Source organism: Callorhinus ursinus, unplaced genomic scaffold, assembly GCF_003265705.2.
Source record: "Callorhinus ursinus isolate GAN/ISIS: 27379988/994484 unplaced genomic scaffold, GSC_fseal_2.0 scaffold5, whole genome shotgun sequence".
In the NCBI taxonomy this organism is placed as follows: domain Eukaryota; kingdom Metazoa; phylum Chordata; class Mammalia; order Carnivora; family Otariidae; genus Callorhinus; species Callorhinus ursinus.
Genome location: NW_027397067.1, coordinates 68538734 through 68559104, shown reverse-complemented (window position 1 = coordinate 68559104; position 20371 = coordinate 68538734). Strand labels below are relative to the sequence as shown.

The window sequence follows — 20371 nt, the reverse complement described above, 5'->3', positions numbered from 1 at the left end:
TTTTAGCCTAAAATAAAACCAAATTAAAAAGGTACATCTGCTGCAAAAAAATTAAATAATGCATTTCTGGCCCCAATATACACGATTCTGAATAATTTACCTTGTGGATTTATTCCTGGTCATAGGGCTGGCATAGGCCACATGGGTAGAAAGGCTTTGTGGGGCCTCTTTCTTACTGGGCATGTTCCCCCTCTTCCCTGTTCCATTTCTCAAAGCCTTCTGTGTCTCTATTCCATTCCTCAAAGCTATATAGTGGCCTCAAACTTCCCTGTGTTCTTAGGGGTACCCCTTCTCCCATCAAAACTGACATGTCTTGCGTTCACAGGGTGACCAGCTATATTGGTTTACTAGGGCTACTGTAACAAAGTTTCACAGACAGAGTGGCTTAAACAACAGAAATTTATTGCCTCATCTACTGGAGGCTGAAGTCCAAAGTCAAGGTCTTGGCAGGGTTGGTTCCTTCTGAGGGCTGTCAGGGAAGGCTCTGTTCCAGACCTCTCTCCTTGGCTTGGTCATCCTTCATGTTCACATGGCATTCTCCCTGTAGCTTCACCTGGTCACATGGTCTTCCCTCTGTACATGTCTGTGTTCAAATTTCCCCTTCTTAGAATTAGGACCACAGTCATATTGGATTAGAGCCCACCAGCATGACCTTGTTTTATCCTGATTACCTCTGTAAACACCCTATCTCCATATCAAGTTACATTCTGAGGTACTGAGAGAGGTTAGGATTTCAACATATGAATTTGGGGAGGCGACACAGTTCAACCCCCAACACCAGCCACATTGGTAGACCACATGCTGTGAGTTGGCTAGAAGTCGGGACTTGTTTCTCCTGGCTCTGGGTTCCTTTCTCCATCTCACCATGGTCTGCCTGAGAGAATATGGACAGGTCGCTGCAAATCTGAGCTTCTACTCCTGCATTTCAAAATTAGAGGAAATCATACTTGCTTCTCAGAGCTGAGGACAAACAGGATACCTTCTGGAAAAGTCCTAGGACGACACCTGATACATCAAAGCCTTTCAGTGACTGTTTATGTTCCTACTTTTGTCCACACCAAGAAAATACCCATAGAAAAGGACTTATTCCGATCATTACTGAAGGAAACTGAGCAGAACACATGGATCTGCCCTTGGGAGGTTTTGTTCAAAGAGAACGTCATGTATGAAAACAAACAAAACCAGTACGCAAAATAAAGCATGGTCCTGGGAAGGAGGATGGGACCACCCAGAACCCTCTTCTTTGCCCCAGTATTTACATATTCCCCGAGTGAGAACACTTAGGCATCATTTCTTACCTTGTTTCTCGAATTGTGCAGGGCAATGGCCCGAGTCGTTTTTACTTTGCATTTTAAAATAGCAAAAGGAATCTATGTGCTGTTATAAAATGCAATACAAAAGTTGGAAACAGGGGCGCCTGGGTGGCTCAGTCGTTAAGCGTCTGCCTTCGGCTCAGGTCACGATCCCAGGGTCCTGGGATTGAGCCCCGCATCGGGCTCCCTGCTCGGCGGGGAGCCTGCCTCTCCCTCTCCCACCCCCCCTGCTTGTGTTCCCTCTCTCGCTGTGTCTCTCTCTGTCAAATAAATAAATGAAATCTTTAAACAAACAAACAAACAAACAAAAAGTTGGAAACATCATTACATAGTTTTTTCAGTAAAAATCTGCTCATTTGTTTTTGGTAAAAAATAGGATCATATATTAAGTGTCACTTGATATATCTTCACATTCCCCATATTAACAATCCACTTTGAACACCTATTTTTTTTAAAGATTTTATTTATTTATTTGACAGAAAGAGAGCACAAGCAGGAGGAGTGGGAGAGGGAAAAGGCTCCCCAGTGAGCAGGGAGCCCGACATGGGACTCCCCGATGAGCAGGGAGTCCGACATGGGACTCGATCCCAGCACCCTGGGATCATGACCTGAGCTGAAGGCAGACGCCCAACCAGCTGAGCCACCCAGGCACTGCAAACACCTTTCGATGTTAATACATGTGCTTCCCTGAATCATTTTCATGGTTAAATAGATTTTTGTTATATGAATGAATGATAATTTAATTATTCATTATGGATAGGCATATAGCTTATAGCCAACTTTTGAATTATTCTGATAATTAATATTATTAGAAATTATGTATATAATTAATATTATCCAATATTATTATTATTAGCAATCAATGCTTTGATGAGATCCTTAATCTTTCTACATCTCCCTGCTCTTTCCACTGATATGATCATTAATCTTTGGATATATAGACCCAAACCAAATAGCTGGGATTGTGGGAGAGGAAAAAGACATGCTATACACAGAGCTCTATTCACAATATTTTAAAAACCCCTATGCAGGGATTTGTAAATATATCTGGACAGACGTATTATGTTTGTGCCTCAAATGAATTACTAACCAAACTGCTGCTGAAAAAAGTCTAGTAGGACATTCAAAAATAATAGGGAGAGGGGATATAATATAATAATTAGAATCCAGAATAAGGTACCAACAAGTGATAGAGGAGAAAGGTTTTTGATTGGACAGAAAAATGGCTGAGGGAGCTTACAGAGTGTAGAATCTGAAAGGGAAGTAGACCCTCTCCATAATTTAGCATAAAGGGGGCTCCCATCCAGAAAGTGGTGCAAAAAATCAAAGATCTCACCTGAAGTCAGGAGCCCCTTTATGATTGTTGGAGCTTTTGTCTTTATTGAGCTTTGTGAGAAAGGGCTGGGAGGATGTGGGTTCTGGAGTTTCAGCGGATTTTGTTGCGCAAACTTAAGCAAGTCAGTTACTGTCACGGGGCTGAGCTTTCTACATCTGTGAAATAAGGACACTGGGTTAGAAAATGGATAAGGTGCCTTTTAGATTCTATTTTTAAAAATCCTCGGTCTTTTAAGATTTCACAGATAGAAAACTAATAACTTGATGAATAAAAAGAGGGTAGGAGGTTAAAAGCACAGGAGTCTGGGCTTCACCAAATGTTATTAAGTATCAGATCCCACTTCTGCAATAGCCCCATCACTCCCCCCTCCCCGCCCCCCGCTGGGTCCTGTCAATTTACTATTCAGATCAACTGACTAATTTTGTCTGAAAAGGGAATGGAAAATCTCCGTGTCATCGGATACACTTTCGCTTTGATGGATGAGGCTTAAGTTCCAAAGAGAGTGTTAGGCAGGAAAATCCGGCCCTTTCAAACTAATTACTGCATATCTGATTTATTTCTCTCCTTAATGCTGTTTATTTTGTTTTTATTCAAAATATAAAATTGTTCCCTGAGTTGGGAGATTAATGGCTTTCTTCTCCTTTAGCAACAGATCATTTGTGGACCCAGATTATAAATAGGAAGTTAGAATCCATGACTCATTGTTTTTCCTTTTTCATACAGGATGTCCCCCGAGATTAACTGTGGCTTCTTTTTTTTTTTTTTTCAAGTTAGAAACATTAACATCTAATTGTTTGTGGGCTGCTACATTGAAGATTTTTGTTTTTAGGAAAATGTAATGCTTCTTTTTGTGCCATGCTCCTGGAAAATTTTATATTTTGATAAACTAGAATTCCAAACAGCATTGAGCCATGGCTTTGATTGATCACATTGTTGCTTGATTGATTCACCCATTCATTTAACAAATGTGTATTTATTGTACGCTGGCTCTGTGTAAGGAATGCGAATGTTCAGTGTCTTGGATGTGGCACACTCTGATACCGAGACTGGAAGGGATACAGAGGTAGTGGATGGCTTCTCAGGTCAGCTCCTGTGCTTAGAGTTCACTCATTTGTTTATGTGCTTCTTCACTGATCCATCAGACATCTGCTACAGTCACAGATCCTGCTGGGGTTTTACACAAGTCTGGTACATTTGGCATTCATTCATTCATTTATTCAGCAACAGAAATAAGAACAGAACACAATCCCCTACCAGGTGTCATTCTCCAACTAGACTGTGAGGTGTGGGTGCAGACAGGAAAACAGTTATGAAGGGCTTTGAATGACATGTTTAAGGAACTCTGACTTCATGTAGTATCTGTTGTTGTTTTTTTTTTCCCCACCTTTATCAGTGCTTTCTGGTATCCCCTAGCTGTTGAACTTGAGACAAGTTACTCGACCCCTCTGTGCCTCAGTTTCTCATGCGTTAAGTGGTGTATCCATCAATATGCAGTCAAGAAAACAGAACACACTGCAGGTATTTCCAGCAGTGAGGGAGAGAGTCAATGCAGATCATTAGTTAGAGTCTTTGGGAAGAGATGGAAGAATAAATGGGAGGAAAGAATGCAAAGAGGAGAGGAGGTGCTTACCGGACTTTGCAGGAGGAGCCCAGCCTGTGTGTGCTGCGCATCGGCTAGGTGGGCCATTGCTACCACCGCCATCGGGCAGGCCCTACAGCTGTGCAGACCAGAAGCTGCTCGCCCACCAGGACCACTACCATTGTGGGGAAGCACGAGTGGGGAGCAAACGAAACAAGGCACAGACAAGCTGCTCCCTTCCTCTAGCTTTCCAGTCTCTCCCCAGTGCCTCCCACTGGCAGAGCCCGGCCAGAGGGCAGTGGACCAGGGAGCCTGGGAACTGTCATTTGCAGGCTTCCACACCCCCTGCAATATCAAGGAGAACCCGAAAGGACAGGAATGGAGCTGACACTGACCAGACAAATAACCAGCACAAATGGGGACAGGCTGGAAACTACTTTGCATGGTTGCTGGGAGTCACTGAGTTACAGTGTGCAAGGCCCTTTAGAACAATTATCACTATGACCCAGTGACTTCAGGGAGTCAAGGAGGGCAAATAAACAGAGTAGAAACAGAATCAAGATTTACATTTGAGGAAGCATGGGTGGGGGCCATGGAAAAGGAAGAGACTTACTGGGTCCTATGAAAGGCAAGGACCACTTACGAGATGGTTGGAATATCTGTACAATAATGGGGATGGAAAAAGGGGGGATTGATTATAGGGTTATTTAGGGAGTAGAATTATCTAGACAGAGTGATTCGTAGGAGGATATAGAAGGAGGACCGTTCCAAGATGCTTTGGGTGTGGGTGATTGTATGGAGAGGGGGTGATCTTATCCAGCAGCATGTCATCAGGACGGGGTGGGGGTGGGGGTGGGGGTGGAGTGTGTCCTATCGACCACTGACCCCCTGCAACTAGGATAGTGCATAGTCGTCTTTCTGTATGTGCTTGATTCTTATTTATTGAGTGAATGAACCAATGAATACATTATTTAATTTCTTCCCTTTATGAAAGAAGGAATTGCAATATGGAGACAGTAGTTCACTTTCCTGGAGTTCTGTAGCCAGTAACTAGCAAATTCACACGTCTGAGTTTTCTTATGTCCGTTGCACTTTGCAGTGACTGCACAGGCAACAGAACCCCACCAGCGCATGAAATCATTGGTCCCTGTGCCAAATGTGGTGCAAGAATAACTAGAGACCACACTCCCATTTTCTTAAGAGAGAAATTAGGATAGGGAGTCACCTATGCAGGTTATATCCATTCAAATAACCATGATGGCTGCTAACATTTGGACACTTCTCAGAAGAGGAATGAAGATCAGTTCCATTTATTAAACAAGCATGTGAAATGCACCTGGGCAGTCTCTGCTCTAGGAACTGGGATGTACCTTCAAATAAGATGCATTCCTTCTCTCAAGGACCTTGCTACAAGGGATGGAATCTGGAAAGTTTTCTTTTAGGAGCTTTTCTGGATTTGAAAAGGGAGAACACTGGAAGGAGGTATGGAAGTTTCCCCTGCAGCACCATACCCATCTCACAGTGGATGCTGCCCCTTCTGGGATTTCTTGCAAATAGCACAGACCAGAGTCAGAGTACCTATGAGGCCAGCCTGGGCACCAAGACCTCTCTACCACACCTCCCAAGGAAGACCTGTGGATGAACCACATCTGTGTAAACTAGGGTGCTCGCTAGAAGTGTAGGTTCTTGGTCCCCAACCAGACCTACTGAATCAGAATCTTGTGAGGGTAGGAGCTTCTGGCAAAAGTTCATGCCTGAGAAATGCTTCCTCTGGCCTCAAGCCAGGACACTCCCCTGTTCATCTGTCGCCGATTTGACCCTTCCCCAAAAGGCAAAAGCAGTGTCAACTTCCTTCAATCCCTTCTTCTTCACCAGAGCCCCTCCTCATGTATTATGCATGCCTCTACATCTGTGTGTTTTCCCACGAGCCTGTCTTCACTCGGTGATGACAAAGTCACTGTCTAATTTCAATTCCCCCACCCCCACAGCGCATGGGACTATGTGCACATTCCCAAATGTGCTTTGCTTCCTCTTGACGCTAAGCACCGGCACAGCTAGTCCTCACTTGACCAACCTCTCCATTTCTTTGTTTTGTTGTCTCTTAAACAACCTCCCAAACAGCTCAAACATGCTCTCCTCCAGGACCCCACTCTGCTCCTCTCAGACTGCTCCAGGTTCTTGGTGCTCATTTATCGGAGTCATTCTTTTTATTGTAGCTTTCTCTCTGCTTACCTGCTACTTCTGTGTCTCATGCTTGACTGTGCACTTCCGTGAGGGGACGGAACCGGGTCATACTCTTGGTACCCACAGATTCTGGTCTGTAAAGTGAGTCCCCACTGAGTTAAAGGGCAGCAGAGTTGACTAGCTAACTACACATCCTGTCTTCTGGCGCATGAGCTCTACCCTGGGTTCTGGGGAAATAGAAGGATAAACTTTTACCTCCAGACCATGGTACCAGCTTAACAACACCTGCCACTTCTGGGCAGTGTCCTAGGGCAGGGCGAGCCTTGTATCTTTGTACCTTTGGGTGGTTATTCCTGTTTGAAGAAGGTCTTTGGGGTGGAGGGTAAGTCCCCACCAGGACTGAAAGCCCTCTGTGAATTCTGAATGACTTGACCCTAGGAAGTGGTGAAACAGTTTTTCCCTTCCCCCAGTCATTACAAAGGACAAAGCTTCTCCACCCTTCTATCTCAGAAACAGAAGCTTGTCTCCAACACACCCAGTCATTTGTTTTCCAGGATTTGGAGCAGAATTAATTAGCTTGGAAAAGCATGGGGAGAATGCTAAGTATTATTAATAACTCAATTAGCAGTTCCTTCCTGCAGGGGGTGGGTGGTTCCATGCTTCCTTGGATAGCTCTTGAAGACTGACCCTGTTCTCCCCGTTTCCACTCTAACAAGCTCTGCTCAGTGCCCTGGGACTCGGCTCCCAGGCACTCCCTGGCAGGGTTATGCCAGGGATTCACTTGTACCAGGATGGGGTTGGGTTTCAGGCTGCTGCTCGCTCTGTGGCATAGGAAGTGGATGGACCTTGGCATGTATTCTCAGCACGGGAGGGAAAACCTAAGGGCTGCAAAGGGAAAGCAGAAGTAATGTGAATCAGCACATGCTGTGTGCCAGGAACTATGCTTGGTGCCTTATACACTTAATATAATCTTCATCACAGCCCCTCAGGGTGACACAATGCTAGCTTCATCGTACAGACACAGAAAGGGAGGCTTACAAAGTATAAATTCATTGTCCAAGGACTTAATGCTCTGTTACAGGTCCTGTGCGTGCGGGTTTGTCTCCATTCCCCTGTCCCAAGCCCCACCCCCTCTGGCATCCTCTCTGGGCTTTAGTACTTGGCTTCACCGTGGATCTAAGAGCCATGCCTACCCCACTGGGTTTCTTTTTCCTATTTGTCCATGGTGCTGCCTTCTTGTCTGAATTCCTATGGCAAATGAAAGATGATTCAAGTTACTGATTAAGAGGCCTACCTTGGAGTCAGTGTGCAATAAGATCAAATATCAGCTCTGTTAATTGATAACTTTGCACCTTGGGAAATGGATTTAACCATTCTGTGCCTTTGTTTCTTCATCTGTAAATTGGGAATAATGATATTTAATTCCATTATTGCTGACCCCTAGAATCCCCACTCTCTCCACGTCTTCAGCTAGGTCAAGCATTAGCTCCTCCAGGGAGCTTTATATGACCCGTTACACTGAGTTAGGGGACCCTGCTCTGTGCTCTAATGATACCCTGTATGCTTGCTCGGATGATCACCCTCACCACGTTATTTTATAAGTGCCTAGTGCACTTGAATAATGCCATGCATTGTGTCAAGTAGTACCATCTGTTGTTCACCTTTGGATTCCCCAAGAAACCAGGATGGGTTCTAGCATATGGTGAATCTTCAACTAAAGTTTGTTGAAAAAGTGAATGAATTAATGAGTGAAGTGATCATGAAGTTGAGCTTTGAGAGATGAGTAGGGAGGCAAGCAGGCAGGGAGGCAAGGGGTAGAAGGAAGGGCGGTCCAAGCAGAAGGAGCTGTGTGAGCAGAGGCTTGGAGGCATTAAGTGTTTGGGGATCGTACAGGAACTGAGAGGAACTGAAAACAATGGGGATACAGGCTACAAGTTAGGGGGACAGAATGCCCTGAAGTCCAGGGCCCTCCTGCTTCTGGGATCAACACTTCAGAAGCCTTAAGTCTCAGGATCCATTGAGGCTTGAAGGGAACAAAATATTGGTTCAGCTTGAAGGATGTTTTTGTTGTTTTGGTTTGTTCCAGTTGAATCACCAGATAATGCATTGATTTGGTCACACTTTGAAACCATCCAGGAGGCATATTTGTAGAAAAAACAAACAAACAAAAAATACTTTTGATTCAAGTCACAGTTCAAAAAAAACAAACCAAAACAAAACAAAACATGTTTCTTTAAGAAAAAGAAGCACTTGAACCATTTTGGTATTTCTGAGATTGTCATCCACCACTCAGGGCAGGCTCCGATTGTCTTTTCCTCCCCATGTTTCTGGGGCCCCTAGAACGTGCAGGAAGGTGATGAAGTATGAAGTATCAGGAAGGTGATGCATGCTTTTCCCTCCACCCCTGTCACGGAATCCTCCGTAAGGAAGGAAGAATCATTTATTTGATTGATGGGGTAGGAGTTTGACTTCCACTAGACCAGAACTTTTCAAACTGGAGTTGTGACTGATTAAAGGTTGAAATCAATAAAGGTTGAGATTTACATCACATAAATATGGAGAATGTTGTAAATATGTTTACTGAAAGATTTAGTTCAGTTTGGGATGTGTGTGCACATGTGTGATGGATCACAATATAAAACATATCTCTATGCATTTATTTATTAATTTATTGTATTGTAACTCCAGTTAGTTAAAATACAGTGTAATATTAGTTTCAGGTGGACAATTTAGTGATTCAGCAATTCCATACATCAGCCGGTGTTCATGACAACAAGTGCGCTCCTTAATCCCCAGCACCTATTTCCCCATCCCCCCACCCACCTCCCATCTGGTGACCATCAGTCTGTTCTCTGTAGTGAAGAGCCTGTTTCTTTGTCTGTCTCTCTATTTTGTTTTTGTTTTTGTTTTCCTTTGCTCATTTGTTTTGTTTCTTAAATTCCACAAGAGTGAAATCATATGGTATTGGTCTCTCTCTGACTTATTCTCTTAGCATTATACTTTCTAGTTCTCTCCATATTGTTGCAAATGGCAAGATTTCATTCTTTTTTATGGCTGAGTAATATTCCGTTATATATGTACACCACATCTTCTTTATCCATTCATCAGTTGATGGATGCTTGGGCTGCTTCCATAATTTGGCTATTGTAAATAATGCTGCAATAAACATAGGGGTGCATAGGATGTGAAGGGGATCTGGCTGCAACATCTGTCACCCCGTTGTCACTAGTGTCACCTCTCCCTTCACTGCTCCTTGTGCATCCCTCCCGAAGCTGCACACTTAGTCAGTCGAAGAAGATGACCTCCCCCGGGAAGGAGGATTATTCTTCAGGCAAGGGTATAGGAGTAGCTGCGCTTCCCTGCTAGAACCTCCAAACAAGCTCTCAAGGTCCACCTGTAAGAGAACTTAGGGTAGTCAAGCTTCCAAGACTCCACACATATCCAAATAAGGTGCTGCAGGTGGCAGTCTGCCTTTCTTTAAAAAAAGGGGCGGTGCATATATCTCCTTGAATTAGTGTTTTCATATTTGGATAAATAGCCAGTAGTAGAATTACTGGATCATACGGTAGTTCTGTTTTTAATTTTTTGAGGACCCCCCCATACTGTTTTCCACAGTGGTTTCACCAGTTTGCATTCCCACCAACTAAAACATATCTCTTACTGTGGGTCTCGGTCAAAACTTTTTAAACTTCTGCATGAGTTGATGTCCCTTGACTGTGATGGCCCATTATAGGGTCTACGTGGTCTGCTTTGTCTTCACTTTCTCAGGCCTGCTTAAGGAGTACAATGTCTCCTTTGTTTGCTTCATCTCCAAGACTGTCAGGACACCTGGACCCAGGGTCTTTTCTGGAGGCAGGTTTAGAGGCCCATGGTTTCCCTGGTGCTCTGTTAGGATCGGGAGGTTGGAGCCAGGCTGAGTTTCTCCAGTGTGCAGACTGAGGAGTGAGTGCTTACTTGGCAGAACAGCGAGGAATTGAGTGGTTAGTGTACTAATAAAAGCACGTGGCCATGAGGACCAGTGGGGGCTGAGATTGCAGCCCTCACTGTGTGTGCCAGGCCATGCACCCAGGGGGCTGCTCTCACCAAAGGGGTGCCTTTTTCTGTTGCAGCTAAATGTTCCCCTGCAGGTCTACTGCTTTGCAAACTCCACCCAAGATGGGATGGTGGTCTAGACTTGGAAAACATCCAACACCTCCTCTTGGCAGCAGATCCAAGCTGTAGTTCTCCAATCCAGTTTTATCCATGATGAAGTTGATATCTTATTTCCTAAATAACACTGGTATCTATTGTCAGTGGGCTCGGAACTCAGAAGAGGAAGGCTTGTTAATTATTGCCTCTGAGAAACCACAACATCTATGTGCACAGTTAATGAAGGGTTGGTTCCCCAGTTCCCCACCCCTTCCGGAAGTCTGTTATTAAATCAATGTGTGTCAGACAGCCAGAAATGTAAGGCATGGCATTGGGGTTTGGCTCGGTCCCACAACATTGCTGGGGGTTTTCCAGTTTGGACTGGCTTTTTCCAACTGTTCTCCACTGGGGCCTTAACTCACAGCCGGAGCCTCTGAGTTTGTGAGAGACTTTGTTCTATCCTATTGCTTTTCCCTTCTTTCCTTTAAAACTATTCTTTTCTTCCTCTCCTTTCCTTCCTCAGATCCCTCAGATCTGTCTCTTCCTTGCTCTAGTGTTTTCTGAGTATCAGCTTTGGTTAACCCTGCCATTGTTCCAGGGATACCTGGGGGGCTCAGTCAGTTCAGTGGCTGCCTTCCGCTCAGGTAATGATCTCAGGGTGCTGGGATCGAGTCCCACTTTAGGCTCCCTGCCCAGCGGGGAGTCTGCGTGTCCCTCTCCCTTGGCCCCTCCCCCATGCTCATGCGCTCGCTCGCTCTCTCTCTCTCTCAAATAAATAAATAAAATCTTAAAAAAAAAAAAAATCCCTGCCATTGTTCCACGCAGGTCACACCCTTCCTTGGATATGCACATGGAAACAACAAAAATTGTGGGGAACATTTAAGCGACCCTGATCTTTTGATTCTACTCCCTACCTCTTTCTATTTGGCATATTTTGCATAGGACATTTATTATGTTTATAGAAAGGGGACCTGTTTAGAACCAGATACACATGCATTAAAATTTATTTTCTACTGTTACACATTGGTTTACCTTTCTGAGCCTCAGTTCTTTAATCCTGAAGTTGGGAATAAATCGGAGAGACTCACTGGAGATTGATTTATTTTTTTTCTCTTCCAAATGAAGCTGCCCAAACCAGTCACCTGGTGCTCAGGCCAGGCAGAGGTAAAGTGTCACCTTTATGCTGATCTTTAGGCCATGTTAGGCATGCAGGGGCTGTCAGATGGCCCCACCCAGAGAAGGTGAATCCAAAATTATATTTCTACTTAATTCTATTCCCTGCAGGACTGCTGTCGGCTGCTTCTTGTGGTATGCAGAGCCCTGGGGACTGGTGGGTCACTTTGCCTAAGGGACTCAGATGATATTCTGTAAGAAAGGACTGATGCCTCCCCAGTCTGTTCTCCAAAGACTCCAAGTTAGAAACAGCTATATGCAGAAGAATGAAACTTGACCATTCTCTAACACCACACACAAAGATAAACTCAAGATGGAGGAAAGACCTCAACGTGAGACAGGAATCCATCAAAATCCCAGAGGAGAACATAGGCAGTTTTCTGTTTGACATCGGCCACAGCAACTTCTTCCAAGATACATCTCCAAAGGCAAGTGAAACAAAAGGGAAAATGAACTTTTGGGACTTCATCAAGATAAAAAGCTTCTGCACAGCAAAGGAAACAGTCAACAAAACAAAGAGGCAACCCACAGAATGGGAGAAGATATTTGCAAATGACACCACAGACAAAGTGCTGATTTCTAAGATCTATAAAGAATTTCTCAAACTCAACACCCAAAAAACAAATAATCCAGTCAAAAAATGGGCAGAAGACATGTACAGACACTTCTCCAAAGAAGACATACAAATGGCTAACAGACACATGAAAAAATGTTCATCATCATTAGCCATCAGGGAAATTCAAATCAAAACCACACTGAGATACCACCTTACACCAGTTAGAATGGCAAAAATGGACAAGGCAAGAAACAATAAATGTTGGAGAGGTTGTGGAGAAAGGGGAACCCTCTTATACTGTTGGTGGGAATGCAATTGGTACAGCCACTTTGGAAAACAGTGCGGAGGTTCCTCAAAAAATTAAAAATAGAGCTACCCTATGACCCAGCAATTGCACTACTCAGTATTTACCCCAAAGACACAGATGTAGTGAAAAGAAGGGCCATATGCACCCCAATTTTCATAGCAGCAGTGTCCACAATAGCCCAACTGTGGAAAGAGCCGAGATGCCCTTCAGCAGACGAATGGATAAAGAAGATGTGGTCCGTATATACAATGGAATACTACTCAGCCATCAGAAAGGATGAATACCCAACTTTTACATCCACATGGATGGGACTGGAGGAGATGATGCTCAGTGAAATAAGTCAAGCAGAGAAAGTCAATGATCCTATGGTTTCACTTATTTGTGGAACATAAGGAATAGCAGGGAGGACATTAGGAGAAGGAAGGGAAAAATGAAGGGGGGGGAATCGGAGGGAGAGATGAACCATGAGAGACGATGGACTCTGAGAAACAAACTGAAGGCTTTAGAGGGGAGGGGGGTGGGGGGGTGGGTTAGCCCGGTGATGGGTATTAAGGAGGGCACGTACTGCATGGAGCACTGGGTGTTATACGATAACAATGAATCATGGAACACTGCATCAAAAACTAATGATGTGCTGTATGGGGACTAACATAACATAATAAAATTAAATTAAATTAAAAAAAAAAAAGAAAGAGGTACTCAGAGGGCAAAGGGAACATGACCTGCTCAGAGGTAGGCAAAGGCAGTGGGGCCATGTTGTATTATCTTCCTATGGCCGCTGCCACCAATTTCCACAAACTTGGTGGCTTAAGACAACGGACATTTATTCTCTCACAGTTCTGGAGCAAGACATTGGAAATCAAGGTACCAGCAGGGCCATGCTTTCTCTCAATGCTCTAGAGAAAAATCCTCCCCTGCTTCTTCCTAGCTTCTGGTAGTTGCTGGCAATCCTCGGTGTTCCTTGGTTTGTGGAGACATCAACTCCAACTTCTGCCTCTGCCATCACACAGCATTCCCTCCGTAACTGAGCTTCAATTTCCCTTTTCTTGTAAGGACGCAGTCACTGGATTAGGGCCCACCTTAATCCAGTATGACTTCATTTTAACTGATTACATCTGCAGAGACTCTATTTCTAAGTAAGGTCACATTCACAGGGACTAGGGGTGAGGACTCCAACATATCTTTTTGGAGAATACAATTCAACCAACCCACATCCATTCTCAAGAGGGTGGTTGGCACTGGAACTAGTGGGCTGGCCCTGACAACTGAGTCAGAAGATGAGAAGGGGCACAGTGTTTGCACATCTGTAGGGTCATGGATGCTGGAACCAGTTCCTCCTGAATCTGACTTATATTTGAGAATAACTTTTTTTCCTGGGCCTGAGCTGAACAAACTGGTAACGAAGCAATCAGGCCCGAGGTTTGAACCCACTAGGGTGCAGGGTCCTTGTCACAGAGTATAGGCCTGGGAAGTGGCTCAGCTCACCTTCAAAGAACCATTGTCCTTGGTGTGAGAACTGTGTCTTCTCTGGGAGCCAGGGACTCTGACCCAGCAGCTTTGCATTTTGGACTTGACCTGGCCCCAAACCAACACTTTCCTCCCTTTCTGCTCTTTGCCATCCCAGACATCACGCTCAGATAGACACTGAAGTGCTGATTCTGGGTTCTACTCCAACTTTGTCTGTTAGATACTATGAACAACTACAATATTAACAGCTCACATATTAAGAAAACTTACTACATGCCAAGCATTGTTCAAAATGCTTTCTGTGTATTAACTCATTTAATCCTCCTAAACCCCTTTGAGGTCGGGGCTGGGGACATCCCCACCTTCCAGTTAGAGATGAAAGGATGTTGACCCAGATTTCCACAGACCCCTTCTGCTGTGCAGATAATAAAGGGAGGTACAGCCCTCTGAGTCTGAGTTTCTACCATCCCTGCTCAGGGCTTGCAAAGTGCCCACATGGGCCAGGAGGCCTGAAGTATGGCAGGAGAAGCACTGTGGTTCCACAGATGCTTAGCTTATTATTTACACTGACTATACCCAAGGCAGCAGAGGGCACCGTGGTCTGCAGCACCTGAGATTTTCCCCTTGGCCAAACTCTGTGCCCAACTCTGTTCTTTCTCTCCCAAACTTCTCCCCAGACCTTCCTCCAGGGGGCTCTTGCTAGGTCACATGTACAAGTTTTTTTTTTTTTTTTTTCTCCTTATAACATCATGATCCCCAAAAAGGAGTTACCAAGGTAACCAGGAAAGATGCATACATGGTCTTTATGGAGACTTCATCTCTATTTAATCAGATTACGTGTTCTTGGCTTACTCCGTTCTTGTGATAACAAGAACACAGCATTTTCTTATGTAGTTAGTTTCCAGCTCCTTATTCTGCATTTTGCTCACCCTGTCTTATTGACCTTCAAACTTCTGCCAGAAATTACTAACAACTCAAGAATTTACGAGCCATGAAACTCCCTAACCTTCAGTGAAATAGATAACCCTTTCGAGCCAAACTTGCCCTCTACGTGAAGCACCTGGGGAGTCCTTCGGAGGAGAGGAACCAGATATTTAGACTCCATTCTATGCCACCGTACACTCTGAGAAGTGACCCAAGGACATTCTCTACAACTCAAGTAGCAAAGAGGGACCCTGCAGTCAAATAATAATAATAATAATAATCACTTCCTATCTTCCTGATGATTAGAAGAGACAATGTTTTATCGTCCCTGAGTTCGTCTGCCTTCTGTCATGTCATCCTTTCCTTGACAACCTAAATAGACCAACTCAAGTCCCCACTGTAATGACTGAGAGAAGTCCAGCATGCTCTGAAGACATCTGAAGAGTCTCACGATTCTCCAAAGGACCCCCTAATAAAACCGTTCTTGTCTTTAATGACTTGGTTTTTGAAAATAATGTCAAGTGATTCCCATAAAGAACAAAAGGCACCCCTTAGAGGGAATATCTGATCTCACTCTCCCTGCGCTTCCTGGGTCAGCCCCAGCCATGGAATATTTCCAGCCTTGTTCTCCTTAGGTCTCAGCCTGGCGCCATCTTCTGGGCATTGGTCCCTCCCTTCAGCTCTGCCCTCCTGTCTCTTCCACCCTGCAGTGTCCTGGGATATGGTTTGGGGGGTTGGGGTGGGTTGAAAACTCCCTTTATTTTCCAGGGAGTTTTATCTCTCCTTGGTGTCAACTTCCTCCTTGTAGATTACAGCTGAGTCTTAATCTTTCCTAATTAAAAAGGACATTGGAGTGTTTTCCTAAGTTAGTGAGCTATTCATCACGTATCCTTACTTTTAGCAAAGCAGAAACTTTGAAAAAACTTAAAAAAAAATTCTCCCATTCCCTATTTTTATTTTTTAAAATATTTATTTATTTTAATTTTATTTTATTGTGTTATGTTAGTCACCATGCAGTACCTCACCAGCTTTCGATGCAGTGATCCACGATCCATTGTTTTCGTACAACACCCAGTGCTCCATGCAGTACGTGCCCTCCTTAATACCCATCACCGGGCCAACCCATCCCGCCCCCCTCCCCTCTAAAACCCTCTGTTTGTTTCTCAGAGTCCATAGTCTCTCATGGTTCATCTCTCCTTCCGATTTTTAAAGAGAGTCCAAGATGCTCTCTCCCTTTTAGCAGCATCTGCTGGTAGAAGGTGAGAGAGGCCAGGAAAGAATTTTTTTCTCTGCTGTCCAGAGCAACCCCTAGTGGCTGTGGGCTTTTAGCTTTTTCTTTCTTGCTGCTTTAGGAAAAGCACATAGCAGATGATTGCAGTGAGTCAATAAATGTTGGTCCTCCTTATGTTCCTTACTCTCGCTGCAAACAAGGGGAAGGCAGAATCAGGTCACCCTGGTGCTAAGGCTCTGTCCAATCATGACATTTACTATACCTAGTGCACCTCTAAGGATGGAGCCCAGTTGTCCTGCCAGGAAATTTCAGGGGAAACTTGGGACATTTTTACAACTGTCTGTGGTGTCTGGCATCACGCTGACACTCACTGTAAAAATCTCACCCACAACCTTTAGTGTCAGCATTTCTGTGGTGATGATGGTGGGGAAATTTATGCTTCTTCCTGGCTACCCTGCCTTCTCAATCCCCAGCACATCTTCTCTGGTTTTTTTGAGACCATACTTTCATTGCAAGGGCCTGGGTCATCTATCACCATCCTCCAGATTCAGCAGGTTTTCAGGAGACCGGGAGCCCAGTACACAGCCAAGGAAAGAAAGGATGTGGGAAGCCAACCCTAATTCACCTTAACATGGGTGGTCACAGAGAGGGAAGGCTGGCTGGCTGTGTTCTGCCAAAGAATAAACCTCCAGGCTTTCTTGCTGCAGTAAAGCAACTGACTCTTGGCTGTGATTCATAGAGAAATCAATGTGGGGTTTAACTGCTTCTTAAACTTATTTAAAGAGAACCCTTTTGTTGTGAGCCCCCAGTGTCCCTATATGCAGAGGTGCACAGTCCCACCAGTTTCTGATTCTCTGGGGACACGTGTGGCATAAACCAGCCTATACCACTGGCTTTCCCACTGCAGGCTTTGGACCAGCCTTTTGCATTCACTGTCATATCAATCATCCATCTGCTTTGTGGCTTCTCAGATTTTGCTGCTAGTATGTCCTATTTGTCCTTGAGGGTTTGCACTTGGAATAATCCCTTTACTCTCTTTGGACTGCGTTTGGGTCATTGAAGAGGTGAGTGAGTGCCTCCGTCTTTAACTCGATTTTGTTTTTAAAGAAAAACAGTATGCAATTGTTCTCCCCAACTGATTGCAGAAATTCCCCAGCACAAATCAGAGAAGCAGGGTGGAATTGTCAAAGGAGCAAGGGTTGATCATGGCAGTGGCACTTTCACCTGCTAAACACTACCTTTACCCATCTGAGTCACATTTAACTGGCAAATGGGGACCAGAGTAGCTTCCTCAAAGTTCTTTGAGATCGAGTATGGCAATTACCTGGCTGGCAGGAAATATATACTAAGTTTAGTTCTTTGGTCCCTTTGGACCCACAAATGAATGTGGTTTATAATTAAACATGGAGAGGTCGAATAAAACACTTGAAGGAAGATGGCGGGCAGCATGCATAGTCTCTTCTTTCTGTGGACGGCGGCTGAGAGGAGATCAGCCTGCCAGAATGATCCTGGAGCCCCAGGTCCCCACCTTGGTTACCAGTGGAGCCCTGGTTTCTTGGCATTTCCTGTGTCCTTTTGTCTCACAGCTCATTTGTTTTCCTTCCTATTCTTGGCCCAGATTTCAGGCTAATAAGAGACACACTGTATACATAAATCCACTACTGTCAGAAAGCCTGCTAGCCTTGCTTCTGTGATTTAACATGACTGTAGGGAGGGAAGAATAAATTACAGTCGGGTGGCTAAGTGGTATGCATTACTTGTTTATGACCTCATATTTAAGTTGGAGAGTGTGACATTCCTTGCTCTGTGCTTAACGAACTTTCTTGGGAAGCCGTGCATATTAGGCCCCACTGACTTTCCTGTCTTGTTTTCATTACTGTTGTTCTGCAACACTACATTTCACCCCAAATTCCTCTGCATTAGAGATACATGCACACACATTCACATACACACACACACAGGCATTTGCCACACACTTACCTACAAGCACACTCATACACACACACACACACACACACACACCCAGCCCTCCCAAACTCACACCAACACGTAACACACACACACATACATGCACATACTCACACATATACACACACTCACACATATACACACACATATAACCTACACCAGAATCTCTCACAGTTTGGTCCCCAGACCACTAGCATCAGAAATACCAGTTTGCGTATTCAAAAACAGAGACTTCTGGAACTTACTCTGTAAGAAGTAATGACACTTTTTGCGCTACAAATGTCTTGGGCCTTGGACTCTCTTCCCACAACAATGCGTGCAATTAAATACAGGGGATCACAGGGAAAATAATTATAGTTTTATATCTCTAGAACTGTCTATCAGTTTTCTGATGTAGTAAGATACGTTTATTTATTAACACGTTAAATAAGATTTAGCATCAGGTTTAGTAACTTCTGTTGTTTCAGCATAAACATGATTTTTGAGATATCTACTGACTTTGGAATATTTGGAGTTTCTGTTGGTGGCATCCCAGAGACTACTACTTCCCTAGTTTGTTGCTGACTTTCAAAATGCAAAACTTCACTTAAAGGTTAGTGAAAATAAAGATGTAAAATGTTTCCTGTCCAAGATCAGGGACATCCTGAATTTGAATTATATACACTAAGTTAAAAACAAAACAAAACAAAACAAAAAACCTCTACACCTGTTAGAGTCTCAGAGAGAAGGTCTAGAAATCTACATTTCAGCAAGTTTCCAGAACATGAGACCCTGAGCAATAGCCTCAGCATTGCCATGGTTTCCCTGATAATTTTCTTTATCTTACACCCTAGCCTTGGGCAGATCTAGTTTCTCTTTTATCTGGGCTCCGTAGCACTTCTGGAATGTACTCATTGTTCTGCTCCCTGCTCCACCCCATCATGGAAGAGAAGGGTGGAACAGCGTGTTACAAAATGTTAATATCAGCAGGGAAAACATAAAAAGCACAGGAAGTCCTGGATAATATATTTCATTTTCCTATTGACTGAGAATCCATAAAATGATGGGCATTTTGGAATAGCTTTTGTAGATCATTTGCCTTGGCCCTGAGCTCTGTGTCGGGATTTTGTGGTTTTGTTCTAGGATTTCCAAGCACGTTCATGGGGCAGTTTCATCATCTGCAGAGTATGATGCTTCAGGCCTTTCCCGCTTACCTTCTTTCCTCCTAAATCAACACCGTGAGCCCTTTAACCCTGTCACCCACCCTGTCCTATCTTCAAAGTCCACTCTTGAAGGTTAGGTATTCTCCTATGTTTATTTCTGCAACCGCTAGAAGCTTAGCAGGGATTTCAGCTTTGGGGATAGAAGTGGACAAGAGAAGCAGTGGGCTTCACAGCGCACTGGTCTGCAAGTGGCTTATATTAAAAAAAAAAAAAAAAAACACAAAACCTTATTCCCCGAAGACCAGCTCCTATAGACACATCTTCTGTACCATTTTTTTTAGTCTATTTCTTATTAGGCTGAAGAGTCTGTCTCCTTCCCCAATTTGAGTTACTTTACCGAAGTCAGCAACTCCAGGAGAGATGGAGGCTGGGAGGAGTGTTGGGGGTCAAAACCCCAGCATACCACGTAGAGTTGGCTCTGTAGGTGCTTGTCTGAGCCCTGTTGTTAGACTGAATTCTCCCACAGCAGGGCCCGCTATTTAAAACTTAGTGATTTTTTTTTCTATTGAGCAAGTTAACCTGTTTAAGTTGAAATTCTCTTAATTATAATAATACATTACAGGATTATGTGATATAATAAAGCATTTCACTCAGTATCACGTATATAGTAAGTGTTTAATAAAGGAGCTTTATTACTATTTGTCTTTTATTTCCAATACCCAGCAGAGTGCTGGCACATAAAAAGTACTCAGCACACTCATAAGCAATTGAAAGGCAAAAAAGAGATAAAAGAGCTGAGGATCAGGAAACCTAGGTCCAAGTCCTACCTCTGCCACTAACTTACTTTTGACCTTGGGCAAGTGTCTCATTCTTTCTGGTCAGTGACCTAATCCATCAACTGGAAGGATTGGATCATCTGATTTCAAAAGCAGGGGTTCCAATGTTTCAGAATTGACTGGATTCTACTACTACTACTACAAAGCAACAGTATTGCAGATCTCCATCCTAGAGTTTCACAAGGAAATTGATATTTTAACTTCTGAGTGTGATTTTGATCATCAGG

The 20371-nt window shown here is 44.0% G+C and overlaps 1 long non-coding RNA gene across 1 annotated transcript; it reads right to left on the bottom strand.

Moving 5' to 3' along the window:
- Window positions 1-381: 381 nt before the first annotated feature.
- Window positions 382-2864, bottom strand: LOC141372847 (uncharacterized). The gene is made up of 2 exons (XR_012378342.1): window positions 2650-2864; window positions 382-1573 (listed from the first exon to the last, which is right to left on the bottom strand). It is a non-coding gene; the product is annotated as an uncharacterized lncRNA (long non-coding RNA).
- Between the last annotated feature and the right edge of the window lie 17507 nt (window positions 2865-20371).